The sequence below is a fragment of the Rhagoletis pomonella genome, unplaced genomic scaffold (genome assembly GCF_013731165.1).
Source record: "Rhagoletis pomonella isolate Grant_MI unplaced genomic scaffold, Rhpom_1.0 Rhpom_scaffold_00002, whole genome shotgun sequence".
NCBI lineage: Eukaryota > Metazoa > Arthropoda > Insecta > Diptera > Tephritidae > Rhagoletis > Rhagoletis pomonella.
Window position 1 is genome coordinate 53,146,299 of NW_023458556.1, and position 12,292 is coordinate 53,158,590.

Below are 12,292 nucleotides of genomic sequence, written 5' to 3' on the forward strand. Positions count from 1 at the left end.
TTCGGATTGAATGCCCTAGTACGTACATACATATATGTGTTTTCATGTAGCTGAATCGCATGAATGACGCTGTTTGTTTTGTTGTTGCATGCATCGAACGTGTTGCATTATTATTAGTTTTTTTTTTTATATGTAGATGCAGAGCAGCTGCTGTTGGCTCGCTGGCTTTGGCGGTATTAGGTTTGTGCATACTACATATATGTATACATATTTACAATGACAACCATTTTGATCGGAACGATAAACAAGACACACATTAATGCACAAAACATACATTTATATGTTTCAAACAAATATACATATGTAGATAATGTTATAATGTGTTACATAAGTACATAAGTAAGTGTCTGCGCGCTTGTTTCACAGCATGATCGCTGGGCTGGTTCGCCATTATCTACTTTTTACGAGCCGATTTCGATTGTTTTTCTTTCCATTTATTACTTTTTGAAGAGGATACATTTTTTGCGTGATGTTTTTTGTTTGTATTTTTGTTATTATTTTTCGGCCAAATTGATTTTCTTTGTTTGGCCAACACACATCTGTAGTAGCATCACAATCCAATTATAAGAATTCGCAAGATGCTTGTGATACATAATTGCCTTCAAATGTGATAATCACTTTATTATCAAGTACTTGAAGAATATGTTTACATACGAGGTAAGAACGGGGACTTGACGTTAGTTGCCCAGAATAGCGAACAAGAGGCAAAGTAAAGGAACCAGGTGGTGAATTTCAGAAATTTTTAGGAGTTTTTTTTGCTGATGAATATGTAACCATAAAGTTTTTTGTTCTAATAGCGGTCGCCCCTCGACAGGCAATGGTAAACTTCTTAGTGTATTCAGCCATGAAAAACAGCTTCTCCTAAAAATACGATCGCCGTTCGGAGTCGGCCAAGGCGCACGCCACAAATCCGATGAGAAAGAAGCTCGGTCAAACACTAACATATGGGTAAGCGCCAATCTTTTATTATTATTATAATTAGGTATCAAACCATTTGTTGAGAGTAACATATTTAGTTGACGTAACTAAACTCCTGTCTTAGTGTATTATTTTTTTGTTGTTGTATGTGCACCGAAAATCGCACTTTTTATAGTAATCTGGCCGGAAACAAATCTCGTTCTTGGAGAGACGCTGGTCAGATTTGCTTTCATTCATCTATCGCCCAACAAGAAAAACTATCGAGGCCCTAGACACAACGACAACGCTCGCTCTAAGCAGCCAATGTCAAGTTATTCTGGACAGCTTCCGTCGTATTAACTGTCGAATTTTGAATCAGAATTCCCATTCAGTCCCTTTGAAGAAATTCTATGTATATGTATATGGTTTTTCCTAAATTTCTAAACAAAGTCTATCCTGAAATTTGGCTTGCTAACGCCGTGCAAGACACTACACCCAGAAAAAAGTCAGCTTAATATATTTATCTCAACACATGATTTGGTCAAAGTTACATTATTTGTTTATGGTTACCAAATCATGTTTTGATAGAGATATTTTTAGCTGCCTTTTTTCTGGGTGTATGAGAGATAACCGTTGTTGAGAGAATCTCTCAAGAGCGGGGACTGAAGTTCCAAAATGTATTCCCATATGCTAGACCCAGTAGAATTTCTGATACAGATGACTTAAGCTCGGAACACTTTGACGACAGCAAGCGACAAGCAGCATCTGTCAAATTTTAAATACACACGTTCTTACGGACACAATTATTTTGACGACAGCACGACATCTTGGCTGCAGGACTGCAATTGTCGACGTCGCCAAATTAAATCTATTTCTAATTTTGCCGGCGACAATGAGTAGATGTAGTGCTGCAAAATTAAATTGTCGCAAAATTAATCACATATTCTTGATTGTTCATGTTTTTCTTATTTACTTAAATAAAAATACACAATTTGTGAAAAAAATATACCAAAATGTCAAACTTTAAAATCAGCTGTTTGCTATGTCGCTGAGGTCTTCAAAATGTTTAAGAAGCTGGCTTCAAGGCGACATTTGTCGACAAAATGATGTCGCTGTCGTTACGTCGTGAAGTTGCAGTCGTCAAAGTGTTCCGAGCTTTAGGCTTGAAAACAGTACCTAGCGCCCTTATAGTTTACCATTAAATCGCAGTCACTTTCCTGAGCTTGTCCGGGTCGTTACAAGGAAATCATTGTGAGGAATATCTAGCCAGCAGCATGATCAGTTGCCCAAGGCAAGGTTTTGAGTGTTAGAGCCAGTTCGCCATTTTCTGTAGTAACCTTTAAGTTTAAAGCTCACTTTATGTTTAAAGGTTGGATTAAAAGTAAAGCTATGTCTAAAGTTAAGCTTTTCTATTATCGGTTTATGACGTATGTATGTATGTATGCCTTTAAATATTTTATTTAATTTAATTTTATTAAGTCAATGGTAACAAACCTGACTAGATTAAGAGAGTTACTTAATAATAATTTAACAGCTACATTAAAAATATGGTCGATTTGCTAAGTAATAAGACTCAATGCTTTACTTGAACAAAGATCCTGGCATCGCAAAATCAAAATCTGTTGTTCTAGCCCTCTTATAAAGCCGTCAAGCCCTCTTGTAAAAGGAGATTTAAAGTTCCAGGTTACTTGAGAAAACGGCCTTAAGAGAGATAGCGTTTATCGAGAGAATTTCTTCAGCTGCCGAAATGAAAATCTCTGATGAGTTCTTGTATGTTACAGCCAGTCTAACCCCTGCAGGGCCTTGGTACAGAAAATTGTCGAGCCAATCCAGGCACTACGAGAGATAACCGTAGTTAACAGAATCTATTCAGCGCCAGAAGTGATTATCGGTAGAAGGGATTTCCATGCCTGTTTTGGCACTGTGGACAAAATCTCAGTTACACAAATTTAGCCAGGTGCTAGACGCAATCCCTAAATTTGTCAAGAGAGTTCCCGATTCAGAAGTCAAAGCGAACAGTTTACGAATGTCGTCTAATAAAAACTAGTCGCCGTTTTGTTATTAAACCTACCTATAAGAGCTAATGGGTGGTCGATGCGGAAGCCATTTTGATTTCGTTTTTTTAAACATTCATAAGTAATTATTTACCCTTATCCACACACTCTAAGTTGCTACTTATTTAAATACTCTACAAATAGTGTACCTCAATACACACACATGTAGTATGTACACATACATATATATATGTATGTACATATTTAATATAAATACATATACTTGTTATTCAAATTTCGTACCAATCATTTGATGGCCGAAGGCCATTAAAATGCAGGGATCTCAGTGAAAAGTATCAAATTTCATATCCGATAATGACGGTCGCCGCCATCCACAAGCGTTTGGTCTTGATTAAAAAAAAAAAAACACCATTTTCGTTTGTACTCTATGATTTACTCAGTTGTATGTATGTATGTATGTGATTTCATGTTCGTTATTATGGATCTATGTACATATGTATTTGTTTGCAAATGTATAATTATACAAGGCATAAATTATGTTTTGTGAAGTGCATTATGCAAATATTTTTTTGATATCATTGAACAAAATGGATATAGTTGACTGCGTAGTTTGCAAGAACAATATTTTTTTGCTACACTGAGATTTAAAGAAAACGGCATTGCAAATTTATACGACTACATAAGCAGTTTCACGTTATAAATACTGTATTTGTACTGAATTTTAATGTACACTCATAAAAATGTTTTCCCAGAAGTTAGGAAGCTTCATACAAGTTTAAGTAAAAATAGGGAACAGAAATTTTTTTGAAAATCAAGTAATATGTAATTTCTTAATTTGTTCAGAGCAGGAATTTTGTTTTATTATTTTTTTATTTATTTTTTTATTGCAGTTTTTAAATTGTATTTAAAAAATATCTAATTTATTTTTATGATATTTCAGTAGTATGAAATTATTTTTACAATTTGTAATTTATTTTTGAATTACAATAATTGACTTAGGGCCAATTTCATAATGAAACACTGAAAGTTCCTTTTGCAAAAGTTTCCTTTAGGTAAAGTGTCATTTAAATGTACTTTAAACAAGAAGTGTTTTCATAATACATTGACTAATTGAATAATAACAATAGGTGCATTTAACTGAAAATAACAAAGTTGGCAATGCTGATCTCGGCAAAATTGCATCAGCTAATTGTAATAAATTTGTAATTATACTACGAAAATTGCATAAATTTTCTTAAAAAGGGTTCTTATGCCATTTAAATTTCCATTTTGGGTATTTAACTAAGGAGCCTTTATGAGCACCTTTATGAGTAGCTTTATGAAATCTGTCAGCAAAATAAAGCATCCTTTACAATTTAAAACATTTTTTAATTTTATTATGAAATCGGCCCTTACTTTACTTTCTTCCAAGCGGACTCGTAACTGCGATCTCAGACTAGAAGCCACAGCTGACATTTGTCAGGACAGCAATTAGCTTTATTAAATTATTTGTGGAGATTTTCGTACATTAAAATCAATTTAGGCTGAATATTGTTTCCTAGTTTGTATTGAATATTTACTAAACTTGTACTTGTTTGAAGGTAAAAGGCAGGTTTTTATTTAAAATCGTTGCGAAATCCTTAAAAATAGCAAAATTGTTTTTTTTTAATATTGGGTTAAGGATAACTATTAATTTACTTGTTTCAAGTACTAGATTCGTTATATTTTAAGTAAATACAATTACTTAAAACGCAGTTTTTTCCTCGAAACTGGGAAAATATCGTGGTTTTTAAATTAAATACCACATCTCCTTAAGTTTAGTGGACTTTTTTTGGGTGTAAACACATCGAGCGCTTATAACTACAGTGAAACCTGCTTAATACCCCCCCGCTTAAGTGCCTAACCCGCTTAGGTAACCAACATTTTTGGACACCACGCATTTTTTAAATTATTCTGAAGAAAATCCCTCTCTTAAGTACCCAACCCGCCTTAGTACCTCAATTTTTCATGCCCCATTTACAATTTTACTTATAATTTTCCCCTTTTAAGTGCTCTTTTAAAATTCCTTAAAATATTTATGTATTTTGAAATTCAGTAGAAGCGTCACACACCTTCGGTAAAAAAATTCTAAAAAACCAACGGTAACTTTTAGCCACTTGAAACCTGCACATTATTACACTAAAATTGAATGGGCTAAAACACTGTATACTCAAAAAACCCTTCTGAGAAAAAATTGTGAAATTATGATGATTTTTTTTAAGTGTTCTACAAAATCTTAAGCTTAGGTTTATATGGTATTTGTTAGAGAATGAAATGCATTTTAATTGATTGAAAAATCTTAAAAATTAATAAATAAACATAAGTGGCTAACAATATTATTGTGAGTTTGGTACAAAATGATATGTCCAACTTTGACTTTTTAAACAATTTAATTCTTTTAAAAATGATATACCATTGCACTAAATATTTCTTTTAATAAAGTTTTTCTCTACATGTTTATATATTTACATAATGCTACGATTTTGGTATTAAACTATGTATACTTTATTAAATGTTGTTATTCAAGTATTTATGTAAGTTAACAAGAAGATGTAACTACATCAGTAATTATGTCCGCTTAAGTACCCGCCTCGAGGTACTTAAGCGGGTTCTTTTAAATACCCAACCAGCCTAAGTACCTTAAAAAGCTGACATTTTTCGTGAGGTACTTAAGCGGGTTTTACTGTATTCAATATCATCTAAATTCTGCAGTACTCGTAAAAAATAGTTTGTGATATTTGAAGCCATCTCCTGATGACGCTATTATAACTTCGAACTTTTAAGTTCAATAGTAAATTTCACCAAGAAACGATATATGGGCATAACATTAATGGAATCGATGACAGATACGGCTACGGTGGATTTTAGACAAATAACTGGCGAAAGAAATTTTCTCAGTCAAGTATGAAAACGGGTCAAATGACCACTGTCCGTCCATCTAGTGTTTAAGAAATAAGTTTTCCAAACATGATTTTCAATCGGTTGAAAATTAATCTCAAACTAATAAGTTACACACTAGTTTTTAAAGTACTAGTTGTTAACTATTAGTCGATTATAAACTTTTCCGCCATTGTAAGCTTGCGCCATTTTTCGCTTTGATGCAACTACAAATACGTTTTAATCAGCACAAACACGTGCATATGCTTGCAACAAACAAAACTGACGACTGGCACAGGAGTACAAATGGAATAAAATTAAAAAAATAAAATATATAACGAAATACCAAGCTTGACAGGACACAGTTTGCAACACGGCCGCCCAACACCCATAAGCTGCTATTTCACGCGGTACCCGGCAATGCCCATGAATCATAAGCATGTAAATAAATAAATAAAGCGTGTATATTTACCTATATATGTTCATATGTATATGCCTTTATATTAGGGTGGTCCAAAAACACACAGGAAAATCAACTTTTTGATTTTTGTTTTTATTCTCATCCACGGAATTTTCGAAAATGGGAAAACCTTGATTAACCGACTTCCAAAAAAGGAGGAGATTATCAGTTCGTCGGAATTTTTTTTTTATGTATGTTACCGCATAACTTTGGAGCACGTCAACCGATTTCGATAATTCTTTTTGCATCGGAAAGGTAGTGTCTCAGATGCAATGTGGTTTAGATACGATTATTGGATCATGACGTATATATATATATATACATTTTTCTTATGTCGGTTTTTTGTTGAATTGCTAGAAAATCGATAAAAATATTTTTTTTTGTTGTTGCAAACTTAACTTTAAAATTTTAGAGCGATCCTTCAAGAGAAGTCAACGTTGGTCCATATCGTGGTTTCAATATTTTTTGTTGTTTTTTTTTGTTGATTTATTCGAAGGAGCTCATTATTTATTTATTTGGCTCCCGCCGCTGGCTACGCAGTAACGCATCCTTTTAACCCTGTTTTCCAAGACCTGGATGGTGGTCTCTAGTTCCAGCTCAAGAAAGTCTTATTCGATATTCGCGTTAAGTGTCTAAACTATTAATGGATTGGATGGACAAAAAAAGGTCTAACGGCATTAAATCGTAGCTCGGAGGTGGCCAATTGACTAAAGATTAATTGTGGCACAGGCTGTGTGTTATGACGCGTCATCTTGCTGAAACCAAAGATCGTCCAAGTCCGTGTCGTTAATTTCTGGCCACTAAATATCATTTATCATGCCTTTGTAGCGCACACCGTTGACCGAAATGGCGTTTCCAGCAGCATTTTCAAAGAAAAAATGGGCCCAAAAAGCCGCGTCAAACCGTCACTCTCCGAGAATGCGTTGCCTTTACGGATTTTCCGATCGCTAGATACATACGTCACAGCTGCCGATATAAAATAGCGCTTCCATAGAAAATATGATTTTTCGAGAAAAAATTGTTCATTCCGCGGAGATAAGATACTGACTTTGTGTCAAGATTTCCAGCGGGAATGAGCTTTCACTGTTAAAATAACATATGGCCAAAAATTCACTATATGGACCACCCTGTATTTTTTAAATAGATGTATGAAAAACTTTAAAAACCCCGGCGGCACGTTTTAATATTACTCGATTTCAAAATAAAAAAATAGGGGCCTCCTTATTTTCAATATTTTTTAGTTCTGCAGGGAGTGGCTGTAATATTTTATTTATTTGCACCACCCTAATGCATGCTCATATATGCATGTAATGACACACATAAATAACGATGTAAGACTGCAATGCACACAAGAAGGGGTGGCGCGCCTGCTGGGACTGCGACGCTTGGCCTGTCACAAATAAGGAATTTAGAGAATTTGTTATTGTGGCCATACGTGCGGCACCCTTTATAGTTAATCGCAGTCGCATACGTACATACATAAATATACACACTTACGTAGCATGTACTTACGTATGCACATACATATGTATTTACCTTGCTATGGGGATCTACAGTGAATGCAGGCACACAAATTCGTTCAATCTCTAAAGAAACTTAGAAGGTGGTCACGTGAAGGGGTGTGTGTTTGCGCGCGCGATATTGCACCATTGGATATTTTGCAACACGCGTTTCATTATAAGATAGGCGGACGGACCGACGGATGCACGGACGAACGGTCGATCAGCATAGCCTTGAGTGCTTGTGTGTATGTATGTATTTTCGAGTGTTCGCCCTCTCTACCAACCAACTAGCAGTGCTTATCTTACGTGACAAAGGTTCATGCTTTCGATGCATAAGTGCTTGTGTGTGTGTGTGTGTGTATGTTTGTAACGGTACAGCATTATGATCCTCATACTGCTCATTGGCATTTTCAAAAACCCGCCACTCGACCTCATCATTATCGCCGTTTCCTGTTCTGCCTTACTACTGCCTTCTGTGCAGCTTTCCGCTCTCCTCTACAACCCACTTTGCCTCTTCACTTTGTGTGCAAATGCAGGCCGCAGATACTGGTTTCATTGCTATTGTTGTCGACAAATGGCGGGGTGGTGGTGATGGTGGTGCTGTTGGTTGGTTCATGAGCGGTTTTTGGTTTTGGTTTGAGTTTTGGTACGGTTTATGGCTTTGGCTTTTCGCTTAATGGGGTTGATTTTTTCTGGTATGAATAAAACAGTGGGAAAAGTACTTTTGTTACTTTATTTCGTCTTTGGTTTTTTTCGTTAGTTATTGCTACTCAAATTCAGCTCATCTTTTTAGTGCTGTTGCTGCTTTTGTTGTCTCTGTGAAAGCATAGATATATTTTCGAAGTTATTACCAAGTCTATGATTTTAATGCTTTTGCAATGAAGCACTGGAAGCGCTCTCCTGGGACTTGAAGTGCATACTTTTTTCTTTCCTTTTTTTGCATTCGCTCTTTTTTTGCTACTCTATAATATATTTTATACTCGCCTTTATCTCGCATTTTTTGTTTGAATCGACGGGCGGTACAGAGTGGTGCCACAAAAAAGGGGTGGCAGCAAACGAAAACCAACAAAAAAAAAGTAGAAAGCATACAAATTTCCATACCACGGGGAATGCGGCAAACATGCCACAGTAGTTACTCAATTGTAACCGCCACCATTGTGGCCGCCATGACAGCCGCAAAGAGAGCGGCGCGCAAACCCTTCATTTCGATGTGCCGTGCGAAAGAGAAGACTAGCGCATGAGAAGCGCCTGTTTTGGTGCGTTGCTGTGGTTGTTATTGTTGTGACACTCGAAAAGGGGCAATAATCGGCAACATTTATGTGCGGTGTTGCTTGTTGGTCGGCGGCTTTTCCTCCCCTTTCGCCACTGCTGCCGCTAAGAGCTATTAAGTTTTTTTTTTTTTGCTATCTGCTTATATCTTTGAATGGCTGCTTGTCATTCTGCTCTTCGATTTTGGTGGCCTGCTTTTGTTGTTGTACTTATAATCTTTAATTTTGTTGCAGCTTTTGGTTTGGCGAACACCGCCGGCGCGCCGTATGAATTCGTTGAGTATGTCACTGAAGCAGACCCTTCTACTTTACAGCAAAGCATGCTTAGCTAAGCAAACCCTCCTACTTTTTTGTCGGGCTTCTCTGTTTCTATTACCACATTAAGGGTTGATTTTTGCTTATCCTTATACGCCAGCATTTTATGTGCTTTATTTTCTCGAAATGTGGTCATAATTTTTGTGGTAACCAGCTTGCAGTTTCTAACTTCTGTTCAACACGCTTGTGCTGCCCCATCAACGTTCACGCTATTATTCAGAGCGCTCTTCAACCGCCCCCAATTTGGCGCTCTTCGACAGCGCCAGTGTAGCGTAATTTTAAAAATTCTCTCAGAAAACTTATTTGCTTGCTCTTCCAAAAAGGGCCAGCTGGGCGCCACACTAAATGACCCGGCTAGCGGTGTAAGTGTGGAGCAAATATTGCGGTAGGTAGCTTTTTAAAGCCCCATTGTGTATGTATATGTGTAAATGCATTCGACCTTTTAGAACAACCTAACGCACATACATACTTAATACAAATTTACATACACACACACACGAACATATGTATATGTAGTGTTGTTGTTGTCTGATTTTTAGTTTGGCATTTTATGGCATTTTTGTGGCCTTTTATCTGGTTAACCGTGGTTGGTTGGTCGGTCGGTTCGTTGGTTGACTGACTGCCTGACTGGTTAGCTGGTTGGTTGGCTGACTGGCCGCTTCAGTGTGTTCGTCCCCCACTTAAGCAATTTCCCAACCGACCACTGCACTGAGGCCGCTGTGCAAAAATAAACTTTGTCAACTTGCAAAACCGCTATAAAAATATTGACTTGGCCAAAATGCTTGATTAACTGACACGATTTAATATCGCACCATAAACACACAGATAAAACTACGCCACACATACACAATTCTGTGGCCATGCGAGCTCATTTGTGTGCGCGCAAATAGCACTTTTTGCTTTAATATCAACTGAACATTTGAAATTGTTGACACTAATTAAGTTGCTTTATGAACTTTGCCGGGATTCATAAATTAAAAGTTTCATCATAAATTTGTATTCTTGAAAAGTGTTCGCGGCCATTTTTGTGTGCTTTATGGATGGAGCATTACGGTGAGTTTATTCATTTATAAGTAAATATCCTTTCAGGCTTATACTTAAGAATTTGTTTTTCTTCCAAGGCCTAAGAATTTTCAATTCTTTAAACATATGTGTAAGCTTGTGCGGCAGTCCATTAACGTTCTCTGACAGGACTAAATATACACGTTTTTTATTGTACCGCGTCCGTTTTGTGGATCGCACCAGAAAGGTCGCTATGATAAACCAGCAGCTGAGAAGACTTATAACTCGTATTAAGTTCAGACAGAAAATTTAATTGAGTCAATTAAACTTTTAATTGAGCTACCGTGCTGGGGACGAGACAGCCCCAATAAGCCAAGGCATTTGTAGAGTACTGTATGGAGGAGCACCAGCATCATAAACCGTAGCAACGAACCAACTTTCAGAAATGCCCTTAGAGGGCAAGTTTTAGAACTGACTCTATGTAGTAAAAAAATGTCATCGTACGTCACAAATTGGCACGTCTCTGGGGGAGGACTATATGCACCCTGAACATGGAACTAGTTTTTAGAAATCTTTATTATGGAGAAGGGCGGAAATAGCCCAATGTATCTAATCACGACCACACAGGAGCTTGAGGCCGAGGCTGAAAAGCTTCACTCCAAGCTAGAAAACTATTCAATAGGGGAAAAACCACTAGTGATTGGAACCCGTATACAATTGCCCTAACCTCCTACAACAAAGACTTAAGGAGATCCAAAAGAGCTAGCTGGCGAAACAACTGCGAGGAAATTAATAGCCTCCCAGGGGCAGAACGCCTCCAGAAAGCTCTAACAAGGGATCACAAAAACACAATCGGCATTCTGAAGAGACCATATGGCAGCTCCACATAGCATCCGGGTGAGATCTGCAGACTTTTGCTAGATACTCATTTCCCGGGCTATGCATTACGCTAGATCACTTCAGAAGTTGCGGTGCATATAGCCAATAATAAGAATAATTTTGGTGAAAAACTTCGAAAAGGTTTATTTCTGTATATACTGAGCCTCCTTCTATTGGCAATATATCGACACTTTGGTGTTGGAGAATGTACCTTGAAAGTATCTACCGGAAATTTCTTTAGGACATACGACATTGCTTTAAGAATAAATAAAAAATAAAAAAATACGTTACGCACATACATACATATGTACATATGTATGAATCCATGAAAAATATTTCTAAAAAATCCACACAATTAATATTTTCACACCGAAAACCACACACTCGACAAAAGGAAGCTGCTTCACGCATTCGCACCGCTGATAACCTCAAAAAAAAATTCAAAAAATGAAGCATTTTTTTCTAAAGACTGCTCTAGTTTTTTAGCCAAATTTAGAGCAGTTTTTTGTGCTGTGTCCCTGAAAAATATTTTTTTCGCCACAATAAGTCATTGTAGAGATAATTTGAGTTTCATGGCCCCGAGCTGCACCCAAAATGACTAGTCACTAAATATTGTTGCCAAAAATTATGATGAAACTAGCAGGATGCAATTTGTTTGCCCTTATAAGAATATTATTGCATAAATATGACAGACCATTTTCACAGTTTTTCTTTGCCTTATTTTTTTGTTTGCCTTTTTTCTGCTGAGAAAGGCATTGTTTTTTTTTTGCGTTTTGTATCTAATGTTTGTTGCATCCCACTCACAGGTAATCGCATTTACATACCTACATCCTGTATGCAAAATCGGGAAAAATGAACACGGATTCTCAGCGCTCGACCATTCCGGCATTGTGCATAAAGAAGCCATTTAAAAAACTAGACTGAAGCAGCGGGGAGGACAATAATTGCAGGCTCTCTCCTTCAGACACGCTGACAGTTAGTGTTGTTGTTCCGTTACAATGTCGATGACTTTTTTTGTGCGCTTGCACTGTTTTATGCAAAACAAAAAACATATTTACG